We start from the raw sequence: 15,696 nt of genomic DNA on the forward strand, positions 1-15,696 counted from the left end.
GGCATTCAGAATATGTACTGTGGTCACATGGCAACTGAACTCAGTTTCTGCATGCAGCAAATGGGAAGGCCTGTTAAATAGAGGAGTTGTACAATCTGTAAAGTATCCAGTTCTTGACTTGGAAGTGACTTTGATAACTTCTTCTTCAAGAACATTGTTTCCTACTATGCACCCAGAATGTGAGGTCTACTGATCCCCATGATGATCCTTTAATATCTACCCTGAACTCATGATGATGATTGGATTCAGCATTGTAATTGCATGTGCCTGACTTTTCCACTTTGTCAACAGCCTCCTCCCTGGAGTATCCCCCAGTGTGCATGTCATATCCTGTTAGGTAGATTTTAATCCTGTAGGACTCCTTCTCATAGTTTTATGAGCAAAGACTTCATTTAATTCTCCATCATTTTTAGCACTTAACACAGTTAGTGGTTTAAAAGGATGACACAATGCCTTGACTAAGTAGGTATAGAGTATTTATAAACTTAAAAGTACTTCTACATTGATTATCTTCTGCAATTTCCACAACTACCCTGTGAGGAATGGCAAATCCCTCTTTGACAAATGAGGAAACTGAGGCATAAAAGGCTGAAGTCACAGTGACGGTGACCGTACTAGATTTAAGATTAAGTTCTCTTGACTTCTAGTCTCAGACATTTTTGGTTTAATATTGTCTCATCACATCATTATTCTCTGAAAACTATTCCCACCAGAAATCTCATTTTAATTAGATATTTTGTCTCTTGAAACTCTATAGAGTGTCTAGTGTTTACAAACCCATGCTGGTCGGAGGCCGGGTTGCCAAAAGTAACTAAAAGATATAAAGACAAAGCCAATAGGAACATTTTTTTTGAAGACTCTTTGAGACAGGATGGTGCATTGTCAGATCCACCTTGACACTAAGTTGTTGAAAACTGTGTCTATCATGGGGACCACTGGGTGCCTTTCTCACAGCCACTCCAGCTTGGTTTTACAACAGTGTTCAAATAGTGAGACTCTGTCCCAGAGCATCATTGGGCTTCCTGCCATATCTATGGATCTATGATCATGGTGTTAATTTTAGAACATGGAAGAAATATTAATGAGCATGAGTCACACTTTACAAATAAGGATAGAGGATGTGAACTTAAGTGACCTGTTCTATCAGGGCAGTGGAACCGGGCAGGCTTCTTTATTCATTAACTGATTCACTTAGAAAACATTTATTTGAAACCCTATTTTGTTCCAGGAATTATTCTAGGTACTGGAAATACAGCTGTTGGGGGAGGGAAAAAAGTCCAAAATCACTGAATAAAGTTTATATCCTAGTGGAGGAAGGAAAATAATAAAAAATTAAATTATAGAGTATATTAAATATGGCAACGCATAAAAAAAATAAGCGGATGTTTTTGTTTGGGTTGCTACAACAAAATACCACAGACTGGGTGGCTTAAAAATAACAGATATTTATTTCTTATAGTTTTAGAGGCTGGAAGTCTAAGTTCAAAGCTACAGCATAGTTATATTCTGGTGAAGTCCCTCTTGGGCTTCCCAGGTGGCCTAGTGGTACAGAATCTGCCTGCCAGTGGAGAAGTTGCAAGAGAGGAGGGTTCTATTCCTGGGTTGGGAAGATCCCCTGGAGAAGGAAATGGCAACCCTCTCTAGTATTCTTTCCAGGGAAACTCCATGGACAGGAGCCTAGTGGGCTATAGTCCACGGGGTCGCAAACCGTCGGCATGACTGAGCATGCATGTGGTGAAGGCCCTCTTTCTGGTTCATAGTCAACAGTCAACATGTTCTCATTGTGTCCTCATATGTTAGAAGGAGTTAGGAGAACTCTGGGTTTTTTAAAATTAACAGCACCAATCCCATTCGGACTTCCCTGGTGGCTCAGATGGTAAAGAATCCGCTTGCAATGCAGGAGACCTGGGTTTGATCCCTGGGTTGGGAAGATCCCCTGGAGAAGGGAAAGGCTACCCACTCCAGTATTCTGGCCTAGAGAATTCCATGGACTATATAGTCTCAAGGATCCAAATTTATTACAAAACAAGCTTGCCTTATTAAACTTAAGATATATGGGGTCATTTTCCTATTCGCAGGAGATGAGGGCAACATTTTACAGGGCTGCCCCCACCCCTGACTTCTGGGATTTGATGCTAGCTGCCCCTCGTTATTTCAGTGCATTCTCCATACAGGCAATGATCCTTTGGAGGATTAACCGCCATCAAACCGGGTAAGTACTAAGTATTGGATTCCTACACCTGTGTAAATCGAGTGCTCTGTGGGGCTGAAGAGCTTTCAGGTAACTTTATTTATTTATTTTTCTTGTGGAATGAAAGGATTTTCTGAGAGTAAGTTTAAAGGTAGTTGAATACACATCAGCACTTGATCCCTATCCTTTAGGCATTGGATCTCAGATTTAAAGAGTATTTAAGAATCAGAATAACATGTATTTAAGCAAACTCTTCTCACTTTTCACTTTCACGCATTGAAGGAAATGGCAACCCACTCCAGTGTTCTTACCTGGAGAATCCCAGGGACGGGGGAGCCTGTTGGGCTGCTGTCTATGGGGTCGCACAGAGTCGGACACGACTGAAGCGACTTAGCAGCAGCAGCAGCAGCAAGCAAACTCTAGGGGAGTGAAGGACAGGGAAGCCTGGTGTGCTACAGTCCATGGGGTTGCAAAGAGTCGGCCACGACTTAGGGACTCAACAACAGCAAGAATCAGTAGGAGTTATTTTAAAAATGTAGATTCTCTAGTCTTCAGAGATTTAGATTCATTCACTTTGGAATGGAGCCTATGAATTTGCACAGCAGGTGATTCTGACGCTGCTTCAGGATGAGGAGAGACACTTACTTTTGACATGGATGAATGTGTCTGTTACACAGTGTCTTTGATTCAGGAAGAAAAATTAGTAGTGTTTGTGGGAAGTTTATGGGCCGATTATGAACTTGAAAGAAATCCTCAAAGTGCATTTTGTTAAGCCAAACAAACTGTATGTTATAGAAAAGAGAATGTGAATACATACAAGGGAGGTTTTTCTAATAAACTAGCTTTATTAAGTCATAGGAAAGCAGCATGTGGATAAATGTGGGACTTGTCATTGAAATAAAAAAAAAAAAGCATCAGTTTGAGATGATACAGACTTTTTTTGTGCGAAATAAGATTCTGCTAGTTGCTGTCTAAAGCCATCATACGTAATTATTATTATTTAGGCCCTGTGGCTTGTGGGATCCTAGTTTCCTGACCAGGGATCAAACCTGGGCCCCCTGCAGTGGAAGCATGGAGTCCTAACCACTGGTCATACATTTATTTAAAAAAAAAAAAGCAGAAAATATATACAGAGGTAACTTCTTAGGTCCCTAACAATTCGTAGATTCTTTGAATGTTTTCAATGTACTTGAAAGACAGAGGACCCGCCCACATTTTCATTATGATTTTCCCCTACTTTCTTCACCCCAGGGACTTCCTGGTGGCACAAAGCAATTTGAAACCCTTTCCAGATATTCTGGTGAAAGTTTCCTTCTTACCATGGTAATACAAGAGTGAATCAGAGTTGAAATGACAGGGATTGCTACTAACTTTGAACAAGACATATAAACCACATGAATGACAGGAGAACCTATTACAAGAAGGATCTGTATTGGATAATTTCTGAACTCTATCTCTGAGTTCTAAAACCCCGAGTTCACATATAATCATATCTACCCTTTGGTAAAACTGTGTCCTGTTCTGGGAGAACTCACAGAATCACATCTTTATACCTCATTCCCTGAGTAAACTCAGGGGCAACATGTCACACAGCAATAACCCTCTCTTTTTTCCATCTTTTAAATGATTTATAGATAGCAAATACTTAATTCTACCAAATGCCTCATTACAATCAAGGAAAACAGTTACGGCAGTTTTCAAAAAAGAAGGTTTTAATTTGCATGTAATATGCCTTTCAAAATTCATTTCAAAATGCATTCACTGTCTTGTTTTGAATTCTTAGTGTCATTTTTCCCCCTCTGGCTCTTCTGTATGTAATGATTTGTCAGTCAATGGCATTCCTACAGGTACATCTCTGTCAGAATTCCAAAAGCACATTAGCAGTGGTAAAACAAAGCCCTCAGAGGTAGGCATATTTTACTGTAAGATAACATTCCCCTTTTAGGCATTGTTTGCCATGTGTCTTTGAACACCTAGGGATTGTATTATCTCATTGTAGCAGAAGGCTTAGTGTTTTCTAATGTAATTATGTGATGAGAGAATGTGGACTTTAGAGTGAACTATATTGGGGTGCTTATGTTTTTAAATGACAGTATAATAACAATACAGTAAAATAGGTAACTATAAATAACATACTACGAGAATAATATACAACTACATCTAACTGGAGGTACTGAGGACTTCTAGAATAAGTCCCTGTAATGATTAAATAGGATAATCTTAAATCAGCTTAATTTATTGTCTTTTGTTGTTTTGTTTGGTCGCTAAGTCGTGTCCGACTCTTTGCGACCCCATGGACTGTAGCCTGCCAGGCCCCTCTGTCCATAGGATTTCTCAGGCAAGAATACTGGATTGAGTTGCCTTTCCGTCTCCAGGGGATCTTCCTGACCCAGGCCACTGAGCCACCTGGGAAGCCCTAATTTATCATCTTTTCCTGAGGCAAATTTTTCCCCTATAGAAAGCTGCTGCTGCTGCTGCTAAGTCTCTTCAGTCGTGTCTGACTCTGTGTGACCCCATAGACGGCAGCCCAGGAGGATCCCCCATCCCTGGGATTCTTCTCCAGGCAAGAATAGTGGAGTGGGTTGCCATTTCCTTCTCCAATGCATGAAAGTGAAAAGTGAAAGTGAAGTCGCTCAGTTGTGTCCAACTCTTAGCGACCTCATGGACTGCAACCTACCAGGCTCCTCCGTCCATGGGATTTTCCAGGCAAGAGTACTGGAGTGGGGTGCCATTGCCTTCTCCACCTATAGAAAGCAGTAAATCTAAATGAGACATTGGATATTTTACTTAATTTTATTATATTTTTTGCAGTCTAGCATTATTTTCTTTCTTTTGATTAAGCACCATTGTTTTCTTTTGGGAATTACTTCTTACTGTTTGCAGTCTTGTTAATTGACAACTCTGCCCTCAGCTGGTTAAGGTACGGGTAGTCCATAGTTGCTGTGTAACACAGGGAGCTCAGCCTGTTGCTCTGTGACAGCCTAAAGGGGTGAAACAGATGAGGGGTGGGTGTGCTGGGAGGGAGGCTCAAGAGGGAGGGGATACGTGTATACTTATAATTGATTCACATTGTTACACAGCAAAAACAAACACAACACTGTAAAAAAATTATCGTCCAATTAACAATATTTTTTTTTAAAAGTTTGAATCCATGACCCAATCATATATGTTCCTTCTCAAGATTTGACTCTTTTTAAATATATGTTAGTTGCTTCAGTCATGTCCGACTCTTTGCGACCCCATAGACTATAGCCTGCCAGTCTCCTCTGTCCATGGGATTCTCTAGGCAAGAATACGGGAGTAGGTAGCCATACCCTTCCTCAGGGGATCTTCCTGACCCAGGGACTGAACCTGGGTCTCCTTCATTTCAGGCAGATTCTTTACTGCCTGAGCCACCAGGGAAGCTATGTATATATATAATTTTAAAAAACATTTGTTTTTTTTGGCCGTGCTGGGTCTTTGTTGCCGCATGTAGAATTTTCTGGTTTCGGGACATGGGGGCTACTCTAGTTGCGGTGTGTGGGATTCTCGTTGTGGCTTCTTTTGTTGTGGAGCATGGGCACTAGGGCATACGGGTTTCAGTAGCTGTGGCACATGGGCTTATTTACCCCCTGGCTTGTGGGATCTTCTTGGATCAGGGATCATGTCTGTGGTGCCTGCATTGGTAGGTGGACTCCCAACCACTGGACCACTAGGGAAGTCCCCAAGATTTGACTCTTGAAAGGAGTGATAGAAAGAGAAAAAATAGAACCCATTCATCCTCTGAGGGACCCTGATAAAACCCTAGACTGGTTCTTACTGCTTGCATCCCTGGAATTCTTTCCTGAGCACCATTCTGCACTTACTCCTTTGGTCTGTGAGTCACTCCATAGCCTTCTAATAAGTCCTTTTGTTATTCAGGTCTTCCAAAACTTCCTCGTTTGATGGGCAAGAACTTGCACTCCTCCTCAATCTGTGTTATCTTTCTAAAGGATTCTATATATGGAATATTTACTTTTCTATGGATTGTATGTTTGTGTGCATGCTTGTGTGAATGCATGTTGGTGTGTGAGACACATGTGCAGATACCAAGATTTCATCAACATTTTTATGAGAACTTGGTCTTTTCTAATTAAGGGCAGTTGCTGGACTCAAAGCAGAACATAGGCATATTCTAAGGAGTCTCCTTTAAGTACTCTCTCCATTCATTAGTGAATTTGTAAGCCCTATTTTAGTCAAATGAAAAGAGAAACATTCTTTTTAAAGTTGGTACACAATGCTATACACATACTAATCTCATAACAGGTTTGTGCTTAATATCCAGAGAAAGAGCTTAACTAATTAAATTCTATTAACTACTGTGAATTGAATATGAAAAAAATTGTATAAGCTTAGCAATAACAACAGTCCTGCAGTGTCAACACAAATTCCTTAAAGGGCTCGAAAGAATCTAGAAAAAGATGTTAGTCTAAAGATCTGAGGCCTGGAAGGTCTGAGATTTTGGACTTAGTCTTGAGTCTTTTATTGGATGACCTTTGATATTTATTTTTTATTTGACCTTTCGTGGTTGTAATTTTCCCAACAGTGGAGGGAAGATAACAGTTTGTTTCTTGTGTTTTTTGGCCATGCCATGTGGTATGGGGGATCTTAGTTCCCGACCAGGGATCGAACCCGTGCTCACTTCAGTGGAAGCACAGAGTCTTAACCACTGGGCCATCAGGGAAGTCCCGAAGATGACAATTTATTTATCTACCTCACAAGATTGTATGAAGATCAACTAAGAAACCCTCCCATTATGCTAAGTGGAATAAGTCAGACAGAGAAAGACAAACACCGTATGACCTACTTATATGTGGAATCTAAAAACACTGAACTCACAAAAACGGGGCTTCCCTGGTGGCTCAGATGGTAAAGAATCCACCTGCAATGCAGGAGACTTAGGTTCGATCCTTGGGCCAGGAAGATCCCCTGGCGGAGGGCATAGCAACCCACTCCAGTATTCTTGCCTGGACAACCCCATGGACAGAACAGCCTGGCAGACTACAGTCCACGGGGTTGCACAGAGTCGGACACGACTGAAGCGACTAAGCAGCAGCAGCAGCAGCATAAAAACAGGGAGTAAATTGATAGTTGCCAGAGGTTGAGGGGTCGGGGGGATTGGGAATGTTGATCAAAGGCTTCAAACTTTCACTTACAAGATAAATAAAATTATCAATGCTGTATTACATAATTGAAAGTTGCACTAACAGCAGAGCTTTAATGTTCTCACCAACAAGATGGCAATTATGTGGAGTGAAGCATGTGTTAACACTGTAGTAATCATTTTGCAGTATATACATGTATCAGATGATCACATCATATACCTTATAAGTACACCATGTTATACAGGCACATCTTAGAAGAAATATTGTGGGTTTGATTACAATAAAGTGAATATTGCAATAAAATGAGTCACACCAATTTTTTGGTTCCTCACTGCATATAAAAGTTGAGTTTCCACCATATTGTATTTTATTAAGTATGGTATAGCGTGTCTAAAAAAGCAATGTGCATAATTTAATTAAAAATACTCTGTTGCTAAAAAGTGCTAACCATCATCTGAGCCTTCAGCATTTCTGTACTCTTTTGCTGATTGAGCGTCTTGCCTTGATGTTGATGGCTACTGACTGGTCAGAATACTGATTACTAAAAGTTGAGGTGGCTGGGGCAGTTTATTAAAGTAAGACAAATGAAGTTTGCTGCTGCTTTTTCTGAACAGTTTCTCTGTAATCAGAGAAATGTTTGATAGCATTTTACCCAGAGTAGATATTCTTTCAAATTGGAGACAACTGAATTTACATAATATTCTAAATCCTTTGTTGTCATTTCAACAGTCTTCACAGCAGCTTCACCAGGAATAGTTTCCATGTCAAGAAACTATTTTCTTCACTCATCCATAAGAAGCAACTCCCTGTCTGCTGAAGTATTCTTGTGAGATTGTAGCAATTCAGCTACATCTTCAGGTTCCACTTCCACTTTTAGTTCTCTTGCTGTTTCCGCCACATGTGCAGTGACTTCCTCCACTGAAATCTTGAACCCTTCACAGTCACCCATGACAGTTGGAATCAGCCTCTTCCAAACTCCTATTAATGTTGACATTTTGATATCTTCCCATGAACCATGAATTTTCTTCATGGCAACTAGAATGGTGAGCCCTTTCCAGAAGATTTTCAGTTTACTTTGCCCAGATCCATCAGAGGAATCACTGTCTGTGGCAGCGATAGCCTTACAACATGTGTATTGTAGGTAATAAACTTGAAAGTTGAAATTAGTCCTTGATCCACGGGCTGCAGAATGGATGTTAATGTTAGCAGGTATGAAAACAACATGAATCTCATATATCTCCATCAGAGCTCTTGGGTGACCAGGTGCATTGTCAATAGGCAGTAGCATTTTTAAAGGATTTTTTTTTTCTGGGCAGTAGTTCTCAACAATGGGATTAAAGCGTTCAGTAAACCATGTTATAAACAGATGTGCTGTCATCCGAGCTTTGTTGTTCCATTTATAGAGCAGAGGCAGAGTAGCGTTAGCAAAATTCTTAAGGGCCCTAGGATTTTAAGAATGGTTAAGTGTGCAGTGGCTTCCCGGGTGGCAGTAGTGTAAAGAATCTGCCTGCCAATGCAGGAGATGAAGGAGACGGGTTCAACCCCTGGGTTGGGAAGATCCCCTGGAGGAGGAAATGGCACCCCACTCCAGTATTCTTGCCTGGAAAATTCCATGGGCAGAGGAGCCTAGTGGGCTACAGTACAGGGGGTCACAAAGAATAGGACTCATCTTAGCGACTAAGCACGGACTTGGCAAGTGAGCATTAGTCCCTAACAAGAGAGTCAGCCTGTCCTTGGAAGTTTTGAAGCTAGGCACTGAGTTCTTTCTCTCTAGCTGTGGAAATCCTAGATGGCATATTCTTCCAATAGAAGGCCGTTTCACCTACGTTGAAAATCTGTTGTTTGTTTAGTGTAGTTGCCTTTGTGAATTTTCTTAGCTAGACCCTCGGATAACTTGCTTTTTCACCTTGGACTTTCATGTTATGGAGATAGCTTCTTTAAACTTCAGGGACCAACTTCTGCTGACTTCAGGTGTTTTCTGTGTAGTCTTCTTACCTCTCTCAGCCTTCATAGAACTGGAGAGAGTTGGGGCTTCATTCTGAATTAGGCTTTGGCTCAAGGGAATGTTGTGGCAAGAATTACCAGAGTGTGACACAGAGACAGAATATGAGCAAATGCTGTCGGGATTATTATGCCAATAGACTTGCTCAATGTAGGGTTCCCACAAACCTTCAGTTTCTAAAAAAAAAACACAACTCAATATCTGTGAATCAAAACAAAGTGAGGCACAATAAAATGAGGTATGTCTGTATATCAATTGTACCTCAGTAAAGCTGGAAAAAACTGAGGTGCCCTTCAAGTAGTTCAAGGGAAGTGTTCTTTAAATTAGAAGCCCATAAAAGTAAAAGACAAGATGGCAAATAAAAGAAGTAGAAAATAATTAAGTCACTGTATGCAAGGGATTACATGATTTGCACAGAGGACCCAAAATAAATGAAACCATTGAAAAGCAGATTTAAAACAATGCTAATCACAACTGTACAAAAATGTGAGGCTTTAACAAAAATGGACTTCCCTGGCAGTCCAGTGGTTAAGATTACATGCTACTAATGCAAGGACAGGTTTGATCCCTGGTTCAGGAACTAGGATCCCCCATGCCACGGATCAGTTCGGTTTAATTGCTCAGTCATGTCCGACTCTGGGACATGACCCCATGGACTGCAGCATGCCAGGCCTTCCTGTCCATCACCAACTCCCAGAGTTTACCCAAACTCATGTCCGTTGAGTTGGTGATGCCATCCAACCATCTCATCAAGATTAAAAAAAAAGGGGGGGGGGGACTTATTTGAAAGCCAGTTTTACGAGGGGAGCTCCCAGTTTTCTTTTAATAGATTATTTCTTTTACAGAGGAGGTCATAGGAACCCACTCCAATATTCTTACCTGGAGAATCTTATGGACAAAGGCGCCTCATGGGCTACAGTCCATGGGATCACAAAGAACTAGACATGACTAAAGTGACTGAGCACACGTGCACGCACCCCCCTTTCGCAAGCATATAACATGGGAATTATTATCCACCAGTCAGTTACTATTTCTTAAGTTCTCTGCTAGCTACATTTTTATTGTCTCAGCCCCCCAAATAAAGTGAACTGAGCACTGTGTTTATTTTACAGAAGAGGAAACTGAGATGCAGAGAAATTAAATTACTTGCCAAAAATGGTAGCTGAGATTCAAATTCCCTGTACATACACTTCCACCCAGAGACTGGCTTGACCACATGACTTGCTTTGGCCAGTGAGATATTAGCAAGCATGACGTAAGCAGAAGCTCAATAAGAGCTTTTTCTTTGAGGGCTTGTCTTCTCTGCAGTTCTTCCTGTTGGAACTATGAGACTACCCAAACCGGCCATGTGAAGGAGAAGGGAAGTGCCCAGAGGAGGGTCACAACCAAGACCCCAAACACATGGCCTCAGTTGATCACTGATCACTATAACAAACATGATAGAGTGATTCCCTGCTATGTGTGATGAGGACATTAGCATGTATGAGATATTTCCTCTCATCTCACTCTATCCATCATCCAGGTATTAAGAGTTCTTTTTTAACTTACAGAAATATATAAAGTACTATAACAATGATTCTTTTTCCCTGAGAACTTTGTAGAACTGTGCTCTGTTGTAAAGGGATCTGAGGGCAGCATGGTTTCTTTCCCTGTGACACTGATTGGGTTTTTTTTTGTATTTTGCTTGATTTGTTTTTCTTTATCTTTGATAATGGCCTAGCTAGCACATAAAGGATAGCATACCTAGAATGTAAGCTGGTGTTGACTGCTAGACATCAAGTTTACTTCAAACACAGCATATTCCTTTAGTCTGTAGCATTTATTTTCTTCATTTCGGGAAACTTTTCTTGTTCTATATTTTCTTTTTTTTTTTTCCTGCTTTATTTGTTTGTTTCCTTATATCCCAATATCTTTATGTTAGATCCTCTTTAACTTTCTTTCTTAACTCGTAGCTTCTCTCTAATCTCTTAGATCTTTCTTCCTCCTCTTCTTTCTCCTTCACCTTCTTTTTGCATTTATTATTTCTAGCCTTTTCTTTGTGAGAGCAATTCCATAGTCAGCAGAGCCTTTTTTCTTCCCCTTGCTCTTTCTAATTTATCTTTTCTTAATTTGGGCAAATTCAGTTTCAGTTTTTACAACTCAGAATCATGGCAAGAAACAGAATTGACCTACCATGCTTAAGATTTAGAGATACTATGAAAAGGATTACTGTTGGGATGGGGATGATGTTAAGAGAAAAAAACCCCAAGAAATAGTTAGATCCCAGACACTAACAACTGCTTGAAGATGCTACCATCCCTAGGACTATAGCACAAGGGGAGGAAAGGGTGTTCCTGGAGTCCATTGACAGTGAACACATGGAAGAGGGGATCCTTCCCATGTAAGCTAGAGTTGTGGAAATGGCAACCCACTCCATTAATCTTGGAGGGAAAATCCCATGGAGAGAGGAGTCTGGTGGGCTACAGTTCATGGGATCGCTAAGAGTCAGGCATGATTGAGCATGCACATATGCATGGGAGCAGGGAGAGAGAGGGAAGAAATACCTAAGATTTTCCCTCCTCCCACCCTCTAATTTCCAACCCACTTGGAAGCCTGAGGACATGGGAACAAAGGTGGTGAGTCTCAGGGGTCTGCTTCGCCTGGACCAGAGCAAGGCAGAAGGGCGGGGAATGGTGGTGACAGTGGTGGGTGGAGGTTGGCCAATGAGAGTAACCAGCACAATCTTGTCAACTTATGTTACTGTCTTAGAGAATCACGAAGATTTTAACTCTTCAACAAGTCTCAAATATTTACTTCTGTTCACTGGACAGTGTGTGTCTGCATATGCACAAATGCACACACACACACGTGTATGTGTGCATAAGTACATGTATGTGTTTGCCGAGTATCCACCAGTATCTTCATGAAGCCTGATCTTAACAAATTTGAGGGACAGTATAATCTTTAAAGCAGGAAACAGATGGTATCTTTGAGAATCTCTGCAAATAATGAGTCCACTTCATTTTCTGTGTTCATCAGCTCTATTTTGTTTAAAGAAAGAGAGAAGAGCCACAAAAGTTTATAGCCAGAGAACAGTATTATCCATCCTCAATTGTTTTTCTCAGACTAGCAAATTTCTTTTTATTTCATACTTTTGCTGTATTGATTTGTTTTTGAGCCATAAAAAGTTGAATTTTTATTCTTACCACTATAATTTGGTTATGTTTTATTCCCTGTTAGTAAAATGGCGTGCTGAAGTCCATGGGGCAAAGAGTCAGACACAACTTATCGTCTGAACAATGACAAGTAAAACGATTTTTAGAAAATATTAAAGGAGTTCTGTGTAAAGTGAATATGCATTTGTGTCTTCATAGCACCTCTCTGGTGAACAGTCCGTGAAGTTTTGCTGTAGTTTTAAGGAATGGGGAGAAGCAGGGAGTGGAAGAAGGGGGTAGAATTATTAGCTATAAAGATGATGCAATGCTAGAGCTCCTGGTGGCCCTCTTTGCCACTTTGAGGGGGAGAATCAGTCCAGAGCAAAACAGAGACAGAGGGAAAAAGTCAAACCCTCGAAGACATCATTGAAGCACCATGATCTAGCCATACGTCAAGTTTATTGTTTGAACTTCCTCATTAGTTAGAAAGCTAGACAAGTCTTTGTTTTGACTACATTTGCGTAAGGTTTCTGTTACTGAAGTACAAGTACAAGCGAAAGTCACTCAGTTGTGTCCGACTCTTTGTGACCCCATGGACTGTCCAGTCCATGGAATTCTCTAGGCCAGAATACTGGAGTGGGTACCCTTTCCCTTCTCCAGGGGATCCTCCCAACCCAGGGAGCAAATTCAGGTCTCCCACATTGCAAGTGGATTCCTTACCAGCTGAGCCACAAGGTAAGTCCCTTATTAATATATTATATTTCCCAGGGATCAGCAGGGAGAAGAGTGGTGAAACTTCAGAAATAGCTAGGCCTGCACTTTGGAAAAGAGGACCCTTTTGAAGGAGATGAATGTAGTCAATGAAGAAAGAGAACACTTAGCAACTGTGTGGAAAACAAACAAACTAATGAAAGATAACAGAACAAGCAATAATAACAAAACAGGGGAAGAACTTAAATCCCCAAGACCCCACTTGAAGGTAGGGCAGGCTGTTTACCGTGCCAGTTGATATGTCTGATTTGCTTGGCTGCTGCTAAGTCGCTTCAGTCGTGTCCAACTCTGTGCGACCCCATAGACGGCAGCCCACCAGGCTCCCCCGTCCCTGGGATTCTCCAGGCAAGAACACTGGAGTGGGTTGCCATTTCCTTCTCCAAAGCATGGAAGTGAAAAGTGAAAGTGAAGTCGCTCAGTTGTGTCCGACTCTTAGCGACCCCATGGACTGCAGCCCACCAGGCTCCTCCATCCATGGGATTTTCCAGGCAAGAGTACTGGAGTGGGTTGCCATTGCCTTCTCCGAGATTTGCTTGGCTAGGTGAATATTCTTTCTTGTTTTCCCAAAAAAGTTTGTTCCTTACAATGTATTGGATAATTTCCTTATGGAGGAAGGAAGCATTAGGAAGTGAGCATGGGGGTGTTATTATTACTGTATGTTTTTGTAATTTCTTATGAAAATTTGTAATTATTTACAAATTTTGCTGTTTTATAATTTTGTATCACTGCTGTTTTTTTTTCCCAGAGACTGCAAGTTCTTTGGAAACAAGGATTATATCATATCTTGTTATGCCAAGATACCTAGTGTTTGGTACATTGTTGAACAACACCAATCATGGAGCATAGAACATGTTTGTGGCAGAAACTAAAAACTTTAACTGGGAATCAAAAACAGTTGCCTTGGGTCTGATGGAGGTATCTTGCTCCAAGGAACGGCACAAAAATAGAAACCTCAGAAAGGTAAGGGACCAAGGACCAGCTTATGGCTTAAAAGTATCATTAAGCATCTGATCTACTTTGACATTGTTAAAAAATTATCTTCAAAGCTGCAGCAAGTAGTATACATCTGTTTTGTATCAAAATTTAATATTGTGCTGATTTTGTGAATGACAAATGGTCTATTTTACAGCCACAGAATTTCAAGCCATCACTTTGTGACTAGGAATATTTTGCCTTTTAAAATTCTAAAAACTTATCATGGATACTTTAGGAAACTAAACTTTGGAGGTCAGAAGAGAGCAACATTACTTCATTCTTTTTCTTAAATGAAAAGTTGTAAAGCATATTTTGAAACATTGTGATAAAGATCCTAAGTGTAGTTATAGTTTTAATTATCTGATTGTTTGGCTTAATGCCATCTTACTGAGCCAGCAGACCGGCTATTCAGAATTAGGTAACAGGTTGGGAAAACATGACATCATCATTTGTGACAGTCAGACAAAGTTATAAAACAGGTGAATTTAGCCTTTAGAAAATGCTACCTTCTCCTTCTAACCTGATCCCCCTATTCAGTGCTCTCTTTCTTTCATTCCCACACTATCTAAGAAAATAATCAAAATACCAATCTGGTCATGTCATCTTTGATTGAAAGTGGCCCAATGGCCTTTGCCTCCTGGTAGAATAAAATCCAACTTCCTCTGCAGGATAAATAAATTTTGGTTTTGTGATATGGACCTTTCTTATCTTAGGAATCTGCCAGTGAATTTGATCCCTTTCTGAGTTCACTGTTATCCCACATTATTGGAGATCAAGGTCTTCTAAATAGCACACTTCTTCCTCATTTGATTTTTCGAAACTAATTGAGAGATCAGACAAAAGTATAAAGGTATATGGGAACCAAAGTATGACCTCTGTTACCAACAGGATATTAGAGAAATTCCCATTGGTGGACAAGTGGGCTTCCTAATACCAATTCTCAGAGCTACCATCCCAGTAGATGGTCATACTAACCAAGGCATAGGCAGTGCAGGATGAGGGCAAGCTCCCCAACTTGGTCCCTGTGTGCCCCACAAGGTACTTCCCTGCAGGCAACCTAGGTCCCAAGCAGAAGGGGTGGTGGGGCTGGCCTTCTTACACCCAGTCTCTCTCTTCAAATTTTCCAATCTTGTTAACTCATTCTTCCTTGGAGGAGGAATGAGTGAGGTCAAGGTGAGGTGGGATGAGGAAGGCCAGATTTATGATACACACAAAGGACCCTCCAGGGAACGTGAAGCATAATAAATGGAGAAGCATCATTCCAGTTAGACAGACTGCCTTTCCAGCTTCACTTTTCTTATTGCCCAAAGCACAGAGGTGTTTTTTTTTTTTGTATGTATGTCTAGTTTTTTTTTGCTTGTATGTCTGAAAACATCTTTATTTTTTCTCTTGCTTTTGAATGATTATCTAGCTTGATGGCTTTTTCAGAAACTTCACAAACCACCTTCAGTGGATACGTGATGTAGGCAAGGAAAAGTGCTAAGTTCGGGTGGTGGCAGA

General features: G+C 40.8%; 1 pseudogene; it reads right to left on the bottom strand.

Moving 5' to 3' along the window:
• Positions 1-7,757: 7,757 nt before the first annotated feature.
• LOC128060782 (tigger transposable element-derived protein 1-like) lies at positions 7,758-10,568 on the bottom strand (annotated as a pseudogene).
• Positions 10,569-15,696: the final 5,128 nt, after the last annotated feature.

Source organism: Budorcas taxicolor, chromosome 2 (assembly GCF_023091745.1).
Source record: "Budorcas taxicolor isolate Tak-1 chromosome 2, Takin1.1, whole genome shotgun sequence".
Classification (NCBI taxonomy): Eukaryota; Metazoa; Chordata; class Mammalia; order Artiodactyla; family Bovidae; genus Budorcas; species Budorcas taxicolor.